At 41.1% G+C, this 15451-nt stretch overlaps 1 protein-coding gene across 4 annotated transcripts in view; it reads left to right on the top strand.

Annotated features, from left to right (window-relative positions):
- The first annotated feature begins 510 nt into the window (after positions 1 to 510).
- ANKRD6 (ankyrin repeat domain 6) overlaps positions 511 to 15451 on the top strand; it is a 91946-nt gene continuing 77005 nt past the window's right edge. For 2 of the 4 annotated variants that reach the window (XM_039726139.1, XM_039726111.1), the window contains exons 1-2: positions 511 to 695; positions 784 to 915. The gene's annotated coding sequence lies outside the window, so the exon portion shown is untranslated. Of the gene's footprint in view, positions 696 to 783; positions 916 to 11448; positions 11469 to 15451 lie in introns of those variants that run through there. The other 2 variants (XM_039726147.1, XM_039726129.1) reach the window with 2 other exon arrangements.

Here is a 15451-nt window from a genome sequence, read left to right as displayed (position 1 = left end):
GAGGGGAGACCTCATTACTGTGTGTAAATATCCAAAGGGAGGTTACCAAGAATATGAAGACACGCTCTTCTTGGTGGTCTCAACATGGACATGAGGCAACGGGCAGAAACTGATGCATGGGAAGTTCCACATAAGGAAGAACTTATTTACTGTGTGGATGACCATGCACAAGAACAGATTTCCCAGAGAGTTTGTGGAAGTTCCCTCACTGGAGGGACAAGAGCTGTGTGGACGCAGTCTTGTTCCACGTGCTTTAGGTTAACCAGGGAGGCTGGACCAGGTGACCACTGTGGTCCCTTCCAACCTGGCCCACTCTGATTCTGTGGTTTTGTAGCGCTTCTGCTCCCACGCAAATTATTATCAGCTTCCATAACTAAGCTACAAAGGAGCTGCGGTCCAGGAGAGGGTCCAGCCCGCGTGGGGCCTTGCTCCGGCCGGAGCCCCGTGTTCCCGGCCGGGGCCCGGGGCTCGTCCCGCGGGCCGCGGGGCGGAGGCGGCGGAGGGGCGGCGGGGCCCGGGCGGGGCGGGGGCGCACAGGTGATGGCGGAGGTGGCCGAGCTGTGGCGGGGCTGCAGCTCGGGACGAGCGCGGCCAAGGCAGTGCCCCGGACCGGAGTCGTGAAAGTGTTCCCGTGTTCCTGCCCCCCACGCCCCCCCCACCCCGGGCAGACGCGGACCCTCTGGGATGCCGCGCAGGTACAGGAGCCTGTGTCGGCGTAGGGGTTCGATTGCAGGTTTGGGGGTGAAAATGAGGAGTCTTAACGCTCTTGTTCCAACTTTTAAGGCCGCGTCTGATGAGAAATGGAAATCTGGCTCAAAGTCATCCTTCCTGTTGTTGACATCACCTGAAAACTCCGCTGGAAATATTTCCACTAGTTTGCTGCAAACATCGCCCCCCCCGAGATCGCAACACCCTGTGAGTACACACGGGCTGCTGGTAGAGCTCTGATTGTGGAAATCCGTGGCTACGGCATGTAATTGTTCTGCAGTGTTCTTTTTATTGCAAGCATTAATAAAGAGCTTATCGTGCCCTGGGGTGTTGTGTGTATTACAGCATAGGCTGTAGACAGTGCTCTGTTTTTTTAAAAAGGCATAACCAGTATCTTCATATTTTTATAATCATATGTGAAACGATTACTTGGGTTTGTGCTTGTTATTTCTGCAATGCACATGACCAAAAGGACATGTTGTCTGCTACTGAACACATATTGTTCACAGGGAAAACATTGGGAGAGTTAGAAAGTAGCTTGCTGGTGGGTGGATCACTGAATCTTTGCCCCATGAGTTGTTTAAATGAACTTAGTATGTCTTACCAATATTAAAGGAGTAATTGGGACGATCAGTAAGTCTGCCTCTGTCCAAAGGCAGAAAAATTTCAGCATGTTTTAACTCTTATGCAGCATTAGCTATGGATCAGATCTCCTGGTAGGACTGCTTGAGTCTATGGTTTATTCTGAGGAGAATGTTATTTACTTTCTTTCAAGGTGATATGTCAGGCTGCAGTGCTAGTTTTATATGACTTATTTTGGCAGGCTCAAGTTTCAAGTATTGTGTAATCTTCATTCTCCAGATAGTTGGAAAACAAAATGTTTCTGGAGATGTGTGGTTACATGTAAAATCTGCAGTTGCATTGCAGACCACAAGACATGGTGTAGTGACTCTCCTTTGGAACTTCATAACAATTTCTGAGCAGAAAATGCTCAAAAATGGTTAAACACACTGCATGTAGCAAAACCTGCAGTTGGATGACTACATAAAGTATTTATATACCTGGAATGTAGATGATGTATGCCTGTTTATCCATGAGGACCTATCTGCAAGGATAAGTAGCAGTAGTAATGTCACTGATGTTTTCCCTGGTTTTTTTTTTTTGGTTTGGTTTTTGTGTGTGTGTGTTTGGTTTTGGTTTTGGTTTTTTGTTAAAATAAACTAATAAAATTAAAAAAGGGGTTTTGAGTATTCAGTATTCAGTTGGGAAGTTTTCACTTTTTTCCCTGCTCCTTAGTGTTTACCCAGACAGTGCTGCCAACCTCATAGAGGAGACTGGCTTTGAACACGAGAAAAGAAATAGCCAGTAAATGATTGGTAAAAATAAAGTGAAAACCTCCTGATCATGCAGGTACTTTCCTTCAAGATTTTTTCACAGAGGTCTTTTCTTTTTTTGAGGAACAGATATTGTGAGAAGTTGTCTGCACTAATGGGGCTCCCATGTTGGCTGATGTGATGTAGTTGCAGCACCAGGCTTAGCATCTTGCCCTGTCACAGGTGGCACGTTCCAGAGTTCGGATTATCAAATTTACCATGTTCTTGGACTAGGTGAGATGAATGATACCTGAGTAAATGAGGTGCTTGTAGGGTGTGGTGATGAGCAATTGAGCCTCAAGCTGCATTTCTCCATATGTCTTTAGCTTCACCTCTGTTTGACTTTGCCAGTGAGTCGTTTTGTAATGTAAAAGACCTTACTGTCCCTTACTCACTAAATCTCTATAACAGGATGAACAGTGCTTATTGGTTTGGATAGGTGGTGTACCAAAGAACATTTTTAAAGCACTTTCAGGTCCTTAAATTAGTATACTGACAACTATATTTATTCTCATTAGTTTCAGATGTGCACTTTCTCTTTTTCCCCTCAACAGTTAGGACTTTGGATGAACTTGCAGAGAACTTACAGTTGTATCTTTTTTTAGAGATATATCAGTACAACACATCCCTGTGGAAATATTTTATTTAAAATCACAAATGAGGTGCCATATTTTATTGGCAAGATTGATCTAGGGAGATATTTGTCAAAGACATAAATTGATTGTAATTGCTTTGGGAAAATAAAAATATGAAATAAGTATTTTTAGTTACTTTTATTTATTCAGGAATTAATTATGTGACTTCCTTAAAAATGATCCAGCCAAAAATAGAAGGTGCAGAACTGCACTTCAGAAAGACCTTAATTCATAACAGCAAGAAATTTTCTTCCCTGCCTCCTATCCAGCTATTTTGATCCCAAAAGTCTCCAGAATAGTTTCTGAAGTACTATACTAGAGATATTCTTGCATACCATTGCTAACTTGTCAACCCTTTAGGAAAAGCTTAGTTACTTCTCACTTGGCTACTCCACTCCCTGTTGGCAGGTGCTGCTGAAAAACAGTTTGTTACAGCTCATGGACAGCAGTTGTGAGAATAATGAAATCCTGAAATACACCATGTCTTGCTGTGACCCCTCACTGAATCATGTGTACTGGTCTCTTTCTAAACTTTTCCCACTCCTTTTGTTTGTGTTTGGTTTATCTCATGCTGCCATTCAGAAGACTTGGATTTGTGAAGGCAAGTGTTCCAAATTTAGGAAGAGTCAGAATAAATGTGTGGAGTCCCTGCCTATTTGTTGTATAGCTTTCAAACACATGAATGCTGGGATGTTCCCTGTGCCTGGGATGTTCTTTGTGTATTGCTTCCTTTGGCAGGTTGTGCATGACACAGTGATGCTTTGTATTCAAAGTGCTGCCGGTTTGGCCAGACAGGTGTTTTTCTTGTTTTCTGGAAAATACTGAGGTTGAGTTGGAGATGTGAAGGTTTTGAGAGTGAAGCAGGAAGGGTACTGTTGGTATGCAGTAGTTTGATACCAAGGTCAAGAATGCTATCAAAAAAACCAACGATGAAATTAATGTCAATTTAGTTCACATTTTTAGAGGTGTGTGATAAATGAAGCATTAAGGCTGCACAGGACTTTGAGGCTAAAAACAATCTAGTTTATTACCACTAATAGTTAGTTGGGTATATCCTGTTGCCATAAATCAAGCCCCATTGGATGGCCTAATGGATACAGTACAATATCCAGCATTATCCAGATGTGGAGAGGTTGTCTTGGTAGCCTCAGTGATGCACTTCTGATGCAATATTGAATGCATAGGTGGCTCATGAAATGTAAACCAGGACTGTAGATTGCTGGCTTGCTCTCGCACTGTTTTACTTTTGATCCTTTGGCAGTGATCCTGCTATGTGTGAGATAAAATTAAAGGTGATTGGAATGAACAGGAAGATGCTTTCTTGCAGCCAGCACTGGTGTCTTCCTGCTGTCTCCTCTGTGTCTCTCTCCTTCCCAGTCCCCACAGCCAGTGCTGGTCCTCCAAACCCTAGGTGCATCTCAGCCAAGCCACAGCCATGAGGGGGAATCGGGCTGTGATTAGGGATGGGATTTGGGCACATCTCTGGCAAGTGGTGGATGGAAGTATCTGGTGGGGAAGCCAGCCAGATGGAGCATACTGGGGCTACAGTGTAGCTGGGGTGTGATGTGCTGAGCATAGGTACCCTAGTGGGACTGCCATAACCCTGAAGAAAATTTATATACTACTATGCCAAAAAAGCCTAGGCTTTTTAATTTTATGTCATGATCAAAACCATTTTTGGAGTACTCTTCAAATCATTAAATCACACCTCCTTTAAATCCTGGGTTTAAACAAGCTTCTTCTAACAGCCTGTCCCTTGCGCTCTCTCTCATGGTTTGCCACCTTCCCCACCTGAGCACCATCCACTTTGTCAAGTGAACCACTGAAGATAAGGTTTTGTGTGCGTGTCTTGGCATGCTGTTGGACAAAAGCATTTTCATTTGCATTATGGAAAATGCATTTGGAATTGATGGAAATGAGTTCCTTAAGGGCGTGCATCTATCTTCATTGTGCCTGCATTGCAGTGGGATAATTTCCTTTTCCAGTTTAAGATGCCAATTGCTTTAAGCCAGTCAGGAATATTTTCTATTTGTTTTAGCAGCATCTGCAATGTGACATCTTAGGAAGATCTGTTGCTAGGTCTATTTATATTGTGCCAATACACTTCTGAGTTAAAGTGCCCTAAATTGTCTTGGTTGGGTCAGTCACTGAGGAAAAGTGCCAGCCTTATAAAATAAGAAAGCACTGTGAATGTATGGCAATTATGTATGAGCTTAATAGTTGAGTAACTTTTTAATAGTGGTCACAGTGAATCATTTTAGGTATGATTTGCTTGTGTTCAGAGTTTGATATCTGTGCAACAGATGCAGAAATTGCAGCTGGTTCAGAGTCTTGGGCAGGATGTGATCTTTTCACTGTATCATTACTGTTGCAAATAATAATAATAACTGCCTGGCAGATCTGTTGCTTAACTCAGTGTTTTAGTATTTTGTAAAGCTTACATATGAGTAATTTTCCTACATTTTCTGTCTGAGCACTTTTGGGATTTCTCTATGTCTGGCTGAAGCCTTTCAAGAGGATTGTGGGAAGGAGGGAAGGGGGGTGTCTTTCTTCTGGCTGTGGAATTATCTGCCTGACATCTATGGTTTTTCATTGATGTTATTGTTCTAGTTTGAATCCAGATTTTGAAAGTGCAACACTTTCTTATCAGTTTTTTTTTTCCAGACTTTGCAGCTGCTCCCACATTCTTGCAAGTATGTGTTGTTCTTTTTTCACAGCTTCTGTGTAAAATCCAGCCGTACTCTTTCCATGTGCTCCTTTTTTGTGGTTGGATAGAAGGTAGGAAAATAGAGACAGTGGTGAAGGTAATCTGACCCCTAAGTAGTTACAGCTGTGGTAATTTTCAAGCATTAAGAACAAGCCTGCTCTTAATAGGCCACAGCTGGATCCAGTTAAGAGGGGGACTATAAAAGAGCAGGTTGGCTGGGGGAGAGGAGAGATGGAGTTTGTTGGCTGTGCTGAGGAGTCAGTGCTGTGAGGAGCTGTTTGTGAGAGATCATCGAGAAGGTATGAAACCTTTGATATAGGACAGCAACAATTGTTGACCCCGACATGATCAAGGACCCAGGATGGTGCTGGGCTCCCCCTGAATGGCAGTGTGTGCAGCAGGACATGAGCTGTGTGACAGAAGTGGCAATTGGCATAGCCACAGCAGCAGGGGGTGCCTCAGCAATAGCATGGCCCCTGAGGAGTACAGGGGGAGGTTTGCTAGGTCACTGCAACATGAGCACTGGAATAAAGACACCATGGAGCTCTGAGAGGCAGAGTCAGAGGTGCACAGACAACATCTAAGAGAAGCCCTCTAAAAATATATAGTGGCCATCTCCACAGTGACCCAATGTGATTTGGGAGTGGGCTGCAGGGCAAGGTGCAGCTGGAGATGGAGCCCAGCGTAGCAATGAGAGCAGCAGAGGAAGCTGCCTGATCTGGACCCGACAGATTTTGACACCTGAGGTACAGGTGAGCTGCTGGGGACACAATGAGAAATAACATATCGAGTGCTGAACAGATTATTTGTTTGATATATGTGGAAGGGAAAAAAAAAAAGAGAAAAAAAAAAGGAGAAAAAAAAGAGAGGAAAAAAACCAAACTGTGAAATATAGTGTCAAAAAGGGGGCAAGGCAGCTGCAGATTTGGCTGCCACTTGGAAATCATTCTATAAGACTTTAAAAGAACAGAAAACTTGTAATTAAAAGAAAAGGGGGAATTGTGGTTAGATAGAAGGTAGGAAAATAGAGACAGTGGTGAAGGTAATCTGGCCCCTAAGGAGTTACAGCTGTGCCTAATTATCAAGCATTAAGAACAAACCTGCTCTTAATAGGCCACAGCTGGATCCAATTAAGAGGGGTATTATAAAAGAGCAGGTTGGCTGGGGGAGATGGAGTTTGTTGGCTGTGCTGAGAAGAAGGAGTCAGTGCTGTGAGGAGCTGCTTGTGAGATATCATTGAGAAGGTATGAAACCTTTGATATAGGACAGCAACACTTTTTATTATTATTTTTAAGTTTAATGGTGGGTTTTAATGTTTATTTTTAAGCTTATGGGGTAAGTATTGTTATGAATGGTGGACTCGGGTGTGGAGTAAGCTTAAACATTAATTTGAAGTATAGTATTTTATTAATGAACAGTCAGCTACCAAGTTGGATTCTTTTCTTTCCCTGTAATACTTCACTTAACCAGTTTGGAGAAGCCAGGGTTTAAGAAATCCTGACCTGGCATGCGCTGGGTGAGGCTGTCATCCATTTCACTTTCCCTGGTGTCTTGACAGACAAGTGCTGCTGCAAGTGAGCAGCTTCATTAGCAGCATGCCTCATAAAGCAGAACTGGATTTGGGGATGAATGAGGACATCTCAGTAAAGAGAGGGTGTTGACGTTGATGGTCTTAGTTGCTGCTAGACTCAAAATAAGCAGGATCAAACTTAATTTATTTAAATTCTAATAATATAAAGAATTTTCAAAAACTCACCAAGTGGAATAGATGCTTTTGACATAGTTGGAAAAACAGAGTGCCTAACATTAGCAGCTTCTCTGAGTGACCATTTTTACAAATTATGCTTTGGTTGAAGGCAGTGAGAGGTGGGTATCTCTTGCTGACTAGGACAGGACTGTCTGTCTGGGGAGATTTCTTTCAGACCCTCCATCTCTGTGGCCATGAGCTGAGCAAGTCCCATGGCTGCAGGAATGATGAGCCTGGTTTGGAGGTGTGGGTGAATGGTGTCACGGCCTGCCTTGCCAGTCCTCATCTCTAAGTTGGCTGTGTTTCATTTGCAGGGAGAGATGACATATATTCTCTTTAATGCCTTTCACTCTTGTAGGGTATCCATATCAGTGACTCTGTCAAGCTGAGGAGGGAACATGAGTGAATGGGAAACAGCCTGAAAAAATCAGAGAAGAAAGACAACAAATGAGAAACATAGCTTGAAAGCTGCTATTTGATAAAAAGACCTATTTCTTTTCACTTGCTTTGAGCTTGAAATATGCTGGTTTAATCTGATCTCTTCTGATTTTCTTCTACTTAATTATCCTACCTTTGATTATGTTCTCCTTTCTTGAAACTTTTCTAGTTTTGCTAGACCTTTCTAAAGAGGAGAAAGCCAGACTTAAAACTTCTAAGATGCAATTGAGTTTCTTAGATGACTGAATAAAGGTGGGTTTGGTTGTACTCTGCAGTAATAATTTCTTAGCATCCTTCCTGCTTTTTAACTGTGCTGATGCTTTCATAAGAACTGTCTGCTGTCAATCCAGGATTTAATTCCTGAATCATCCCAAGCCCATCATTATGCATATGAAGTTGAGGTGTTTTTCCCCAGCACAAATACCAGACTGTGTTTAATGGTATTGAGATCTACCAGCCATTTTTAACAGTTGTAATCTTTCCCTGTTCCCTTGTGATTCATTAGTGGATATAATGAACATAATATATGCTTAATGCAGATGGCTGTGGGGCTGCAGGCTTAGTGTCCTTCTCTTGGGAAGACTGACCTTGTGCTGTTTATTTCCTGTCTCACTGGGTCTCTGTACAGATGAGGACTTTTCCTGTTATCCCATGACTGCCTAGTTTTTATAATATTGGGACTTTTTTTGGTTTTTTGTTTTGTTTTTTCTTTTTTTTTTGGTTGGTTGTTGGTTTTCTTTGTGTGTGTGGTTTTTGTTGGGGTTTTTTTTTGTTTTTTTTTTTTTTTCCTTTTAAGCAGCCTTCTTTCCTTTGGAGAGAATCTTTGGGGATTGGACATGAGTTATTGGGGAATAACTCCACATGAGTGCAAGTGTGGTAACAGGCTACATGTACACTCACCACAAATGTGAAGTAGCTTAATTTAAACATCTGTCTTATGTCCAAACAATCAACATTCAGCTCCATCTAATCTACATTGCAATCACATCCCAGCTTGCTTAATAAAATTTTAAGTTTCAGTATTCAATATTCTCCAATATTTCAATATTGGGATTTAGTTTTGGTTAAAGACAGCCCTGCGTGTATTGCAGTAACTCACTTTGCTTCTCACTCTTCCTACTTGTCAGAACAGGTTGACTATTTCTATATTTAGCTCTTTGTTTATTCATCCTAATAAACTTTGTTTATTCATCCTTTCTCAATAAGAATTTTGCACTTTGTTTACCTGGAAGCAAGATGTGTCCCAATGGGAAAGTGAATGGTAGAATTAAAAGAGTGGTATTAATGCTTGCACTAAGTAGCATACCATATCAATAAATCAAAGCAGAATTTGCAGGTATAAGCTCTGGTCCTTGGCAGAATCTCTTAACTGAAAAAAACCTAATGTTTTAAGAAATTGTACCCAGATTCATAGTCTCCATACAAGAGTATTTTAGGTCAAAAAAACAAACTCAATTTTTTTTCTGCCTCCTTTTAATTCCCCTTATCTCTGCCCACCAACACATGGTTGGGTTGAGAAGTTTAAAAGCAAACTTCTGGGTTCCATATTCTTTCAGAGAATTTAGCCTTTCATGTCTGTAACTGCAGACATACAAATGAGGAGGATGTTGCTGCTTCATTTACTAGAGCTGTGCCAGTTTTTCTTCTTTTTGTTTGTAATCCTGAAAGTAGGATACGTGGTATGGAAGACAGAAACATTCAAAACCAAGCATACAGATACGGATACGTGTATTTACAGCTTTTAAGAATGACTTTTTTGAAAAGTTGTAATAATATGAATTTGCTTACATATCATATGTGTGTTTGTACATGCAGCAAATGTCTGCATATACTCACATGGGGTGAACTAGTTTTGGTGAGCAGACACACCAAGAAAACAGGTAAGGGTGCATTCAGAAGAACTGAGCACAGCACTTGAAATAAAAAAGAACAAACCAACATTTTAAAAGTTTGTTTGTTCTCCTCACAATTTGAATTTCAGACTCTTTCCTTGTCTAGGCTGAAATAAGTGTTGAGCTATTCTGGAGGCTGTGGTGTAAAGCTAGTTTTGTCTGGGACCCATTCTCAGTCTTTCCCAGACATGGAATAAAGAGTGTCAGTGAAATTGAGAACTTGCTCTGTTTCAGTCCTGTGTAACTCTCATGGAACACACAGATACTCTGCCTTGGTAGAAAAAGCACTAAATGTGCTTTTCAAGTAAGCTAAGCCAGGAAAGGTTATCAGAGGAGAATGACACTATGATGGAATTTCTCAGGACATTAGTAAATATGTGCTACAGTGTTTCACATTAAGATGAATGATTTTTCTGTCATTCTAGGGAACTGTATACTTGTCATCTTTCCCAAAGTACTGAGATTTGGAAGGCATTAACTATATAGGCAGTGTCTTAGTTTGATGGTTATTAATAAAGTCACATTGTAAATTTTAATATAGCAGCAAGTATCTGTTCTATGTCTGTCCATTTTGCCTGTAAAAAGGAAATTAACCTTCAGTTGATTAGTTGTCATTACTAAAATTTTGAGAATGAGTATCCACTCTTCTGCAAACAAAAGTTTTTCGTGGTTTGTATATGTTAAGCTTAGCTCAAAATAGATATGGTGTTTCAGGGAAAACAGAGTCAGGCAAAAGTGCAATGCAAAAGTTAGCAGATTTTACCAAGTACCATTTAAAAATCATTTCAGTTACACTCTGCAAGTGGGATTTTTAGCCTTGCTTAATTAGGGATCAAGAATAAAGTGATACTGAAATAATGACTGTTTTAAAAATTCCTATGATTTGTACTCAAATGGCCCACAGAGAGGTAGTTATCAACAAATTGTGTGTAGCAAAATTATAATTAATTTACTGTATTATATCTCGGAAGGGTAGAACTGAAAAACAAAACCTTCAACTAGTTTTTGCATTATTAGGTAGTTTAGAGATGGATGCTTATTATCCTGGTTTTTTAAAGTTGAATTTTATGTCGTATTTTGTGTCAGTAATGCTGGATCAAAACCTAATTTCCCTGCTTCTGTGGCTGATCTCATTCAGTTCGATGACTGTTTATGTGAATAAGACTCAAAGAATGTGGCTTTGTATGAAAAATATCCTCCCAGAGGGAGTTGTAGTAGGCTCACACTTAATATAAAGGGAAAAAATACAGAAATGGATGTTTGTTTCCTTGTCTTGTTGTACAATGATTTTCAGTGAAGTTTCATATTCCTTGAAATTAAATCTGTAGCCAAGATAATATGATATTGGACAATTTTTATAATTCAGCATGCAGGTCTGTGCTGTTGAAACAAAAGGCTGAGTGTTTTTAGGTGCAGATAGCCTGACTGAAATAACGTGTTGCCAAAGAAGTTGCAGTGCATTTTCGATAATGTTGAGCAGAGAGATAATTGTGAACTCTGCATGGTGTGGTACAGTCATGGGAGTAGTTAACAAGATAAAGAAAATCTCAGCTTTCTCTCTGTTTACAAAACTGGCCTTTCTGGAGGGACTGGAAAACAACAATACAAATATAATCTGCTTGGGTTTTTTAACCCCTCCTTTTTGCCTCCCTGTGTTGAGCCAAAAATAAATGGAAAGACTAACTGTAAGAAAACAGCACTAGAGTCAGTCCTCTTCCTTATTTTTCTCTCTGTCCTCTATACCCCCTGGGAGCTGGAGGTTGTGGCAGCTGCAGCTCCCCTGGTTAGGTGTGATTCAGTCCTGTAGTGCTGAGAGCAGAACTCCTCTGTTAACTCCTCCTTGCTCTCACTGCAGTACCTGCAAATCCAGAGATGGAGCAGCACGGCTCAGGGGTGAAGTTTGATCCTCTCTGCTCTGAAACACCTATGTGTGTTTCTACCATATTAGGCCATTCCTGTGATTGTAAGGTAATGAAGATGTCCTTGACTTTTTTACCATTTCGTTTTCCTGTTTTCTCTTCTTTTTGTGCCATTTCTAAAAGCTCTGCATTGTTCCCCATTGTTCCCCAATTTCATCTTCCCCCCTCTTTTGTCCTAGTACTTTCGTATCATTGATTAGAGAATCATCCAATTTTCCTTTATCTATTCCTCATCCCCTATAAATCTCCTGTTATTTTGCTGGTTGTGCTCTTAACAGTGGCTAATAAGTGCTCAGTCAACACTTTGAACCCAGAGGAGATATGAACAGAGCAAAAGGTTTTTTAACAATCCTTTAAGAAAGAATTTGTGAGAGAATGAAAAAGGATGTATCCCTCTTCCATACCCTTCCAGGCCATCTTTATAGATCAGATTGATGGTTGTGACACATCTTCTCAGGCTTTTTAAAAGCTTTATGTTCAGGATTTTCTTCCTCATCCTATCTTCTAACCTTTACCTGTCTCAATTTGCAATCTTATTTTTTCTGCTTTCACTTCAACTGTAGTATTGTTTTGGATCTTGGGGCATGTTTTTCCATCTCTGACTGCTTTCAACTCGCTTTGTTCCAGCATCAGTAGCTTATGGGCTTTTCTGGTTGTGCTTCTAGCTTTGCTAGGCTTCCCGTCCTTATCAGTGTGCTGTTTTTTTGATAACAACGGCTAACTGTGTTCCTTGGTAGGAGTGATGGTTAAGGAATATCTATTTCTATCTTACTGGATGGGAACTGCCATCTCCTTGAGATTTTTATTGTGTTTTTCCTGTATGTTTTAAAAGTGAAAATGGAATCCCTTTCAAAAGGGTATCCTCAAATATGAGGCACCGGGGTGCTGAGCTTCATAAGGATAGGGAAGGAGATGGCCATGAGGAAAATCCTGCCTGTTTCTGGAAAGATGATCCAGGAATATGATGTCCCTCTAGCATGATCCTCCTCTTCTCTGTTTCTCTGTCATGAGGTTTAGGATTTTTTTGCTTCTTATTTCTCTTTAGGACCTGGGCAGCCTTTGTGGGCAGATAATATAAAATGTTCTCCATGTCTTAACGCAATCTTGTATGACCTGGCCTCTTGTAAATTATGAAGGAGACTCAGATATGCTGAGATTTCAGAGTATTCATTAATTATAAAGCAGATACACTGACCTGCGTGATCCTTTTCAGTACTCAAAAGAGACCAAAGCATCTATTTTGACTGCAGACAAAAAAACCTAAGGAGACTGAGATGGATGTAACAAATAGCATCATCCTCCATGGTTCCTGTTAGTGGCTGACCAAGGAGGTGCTTGTACTAAGGGATCCTGACTTTACCAAGGTGCTGTGGGTAAGCCCATGTAGTAACACATTTCCAGGTTTTCCTTTCTTTCAGGCTGTGGGAAATATCCACAAGCATTAAGAGGTTGAGTGTCTTTAAAGCTAGTTTCAGTTCCCAGAGAGATGGCTTCCACTGCAGGACTGCTCCTTTGGGTTCCTGCAGTGCCTGTGAGCACAGAGGGGAAAGGAGGGGGGTCAGGGGGCAGGGGGGAGTGGGGGTCATCTGTGTTCACTTTGCACTCTCAGCTCTCCGTACCTGACACAAGTACAAATATTTCTGGATTATGAACCTGTGACTTCTTGTGTGCAGCCATGAGGGTAGAGTTTTCCCTGGGAGTTGAGGTTCTGTCCTACAGGAGGAGAAGCAAGGAAATGCAGTCTCTGTAGCATAGTTTCTTGAAACGCCTAAAATTATATTAGTGGTGATCATTTTAATCTGTACAAAGAGCCTGCTGGTGTGGGAGATTTTTATTTTACCTGGCTGGGTATTGTATTTCAGTGCAGCAGATGGCATGTATGACAAGTGCCCTTTGGTAAGAGAGCAAACAGCAAGAAATACACCCCAAACCCCTGGTGTTTTCTTCGGCCTTTTGTAACATCAAAGCACCCTTGTGCAATGTTCATTTCAGTCACCTGATGCAGGAGCCAAGGTTTTGTGATAGCTGCTTTCTTCTGTTGTTCGTACAGCTGGCAAGATTCTCAAGATACAGGGAAGAGCAATGTGATATTCAAGGTGAGATGTGTTAATTGAGCTATAGCCTGAGCTGAGAGAGATTAACTTCAGTTACTTGTCCTGGAAGTATTTTGTGTTGGTGCATAGCTTTTTAAAATGAACTGAGATCCTAGTTTGCAATATAAGTAGGATAGGATGGAAACAGGATTTTGTTTATTTTGGGCTTGGTGAGGAGGCATTCCTCATGAGTCAAATGCTGAGTTGAGACTACTGCTCTGCATGGCTTGCACAGAACAAATGAAGAAGGACATTTTGGGAACTGGGCTGTTCAGTTGGGTTGGAACAAAAGAGCCCTGAGGTAGGGGAGTCACTTTTGTTATGTGACTGAGATTTCCACCAGTGAATTTCTGCATGGAGTGGGGAAGAGTCTTCTGTAGAACTTCCAAAGAATTTAGCAAGTAATAAAGATAGCACAGAGGGTGCCCACAACCCACTGAGAGATCCTTCAACTCCATGCCTGCCAATGGTCTGGGCAGGAGGATCACAATGTCCATTGTTTTCTTTGCATGACCTGTTTAGAGATTACTCACAAACATCACCTATACAGATACAGCTGTGAAGGGCAACTTGACCTTGTTGTATTACAACTCTATGGGGGAATTTAGATTACTTTTTGCAGTTACTGTTACTTGCAGTTACTACTTCTTATAGTAGCCTTCCTTCCAGAATAACTTAGGGAAAGTCTGTGTGGTATTAAACTCTGTCTCTGACTATTGATAATGGTGAGTGCATTAAACATCAAAGTCTTATTTCAGTGGAGAATCAAGTCCCTAGCACTCTGTCTCTGACTGTTGATAATGGTGAGTGCATTAAACATCAAAGTCTTATTTGAATCAAGTCCCTAGTCTGGTCCCCCAAGTCCAGAGCCTGCTTTATCAGTATGGCATATCCCTTTGGCCAGTTCAGGTCAGCTGTCCTGGCCGTGCTCCCTCCTGGCTTCTTGTGCCCCTCCTCACTGGCAGAGCAGGAGACACTGGAAAGTCCTTGACTCAGGGTAAGCACTGCTGAGCCACAAATAAAACATCAGTGTGTTATCAACATCATTCTTATACTAAATCCAAAACACAGCACTGAACCAGCTACTAAGAAAATTGGCTCTATCCCAGCTAAGAGCAGGACAAGGAGAAGGTGTAGCTAGAGTGGGCAGGGTGTGAAATGGACTGGAGCAGCTGAAGGGTTTTTGCAGATACTTCTTCAAACCAATGTTATTCGCATGTTGTCAGGACTGTCTTCAGACTGTGTTTGCATAAACTAAACTTAGTCCTGGATTCTCATGTTGTAGTGTCTGAGTCAGCAAATGTGTCCTACTACTATATTCAGCCCAGTATGTTTTAATGAAACAAAGGTCTTGTACCAAAACTGCTGCTGTCATTATTGTGCAGTCTGTCCCAGCACGTGGCTTTTCTCAAATGTAACTCTCTTTCTTCCCCCAAAATCTACAATTGTGAAAGTCTTACTGGCCTGCTACCACATGTCTTCAAAGAACCCAAGGGGCATTTTTAATGAGAATTGCTTTAGAATTCCTGGTTTGATTTATGAAGTAAAGAAAAAAATAATCACAGAAACATTGTCCTCTTACCTGTTGAAATTTTTTTCTGCAACTTTATGGTGATAACAACTTAACTTTTTGCAAATGGAATAACCAAATGTTTACTTGTTTTTCCCTTGGAAATATAGACTGTCTTTGCTTAAATGCATGACAGTTTGAGAGAAAGGGAAGTGGAATGGTAAAGGACTAGAGGTCTTTGTTCTAAACTGTGGAATAGATAAACATTCAGGGCCTCAGCATTGGATGTTTGCTGAAAGCTTTTCCTGTAACTTGTCTTTGAGAAATAAAGCTGAAATTTTTTTTAGCAGTTTGCTGTACTGTTCTAAGGAGGTTTTTGTAACTTGTACAAAGTGAGACAAACATGGCAGCAGGTCTTCGTTTTTAGTT

Source organism: Passer montanus, unplaced genomic scaffold (assembly GCF_014805655.1).
Source record: "Passer montanus isolate IOZ18808 unplaced genomic scaffold, ASM1480565v1 scaffold11, whole genome shotgun sequence".
In the NCBI taxonomy this organism is placed as follows: domain Eukaryota; kingdom Metazoa; phylum Chordata; class Aves; order Passeriformes; family Passeridae; genus Passer; species Passer montanus.
The sequence above is the reverse complement of the archived record's forward strand: the minus strand, read 5'-3'. Positions and strand labels throughout refer to the sequence as shown.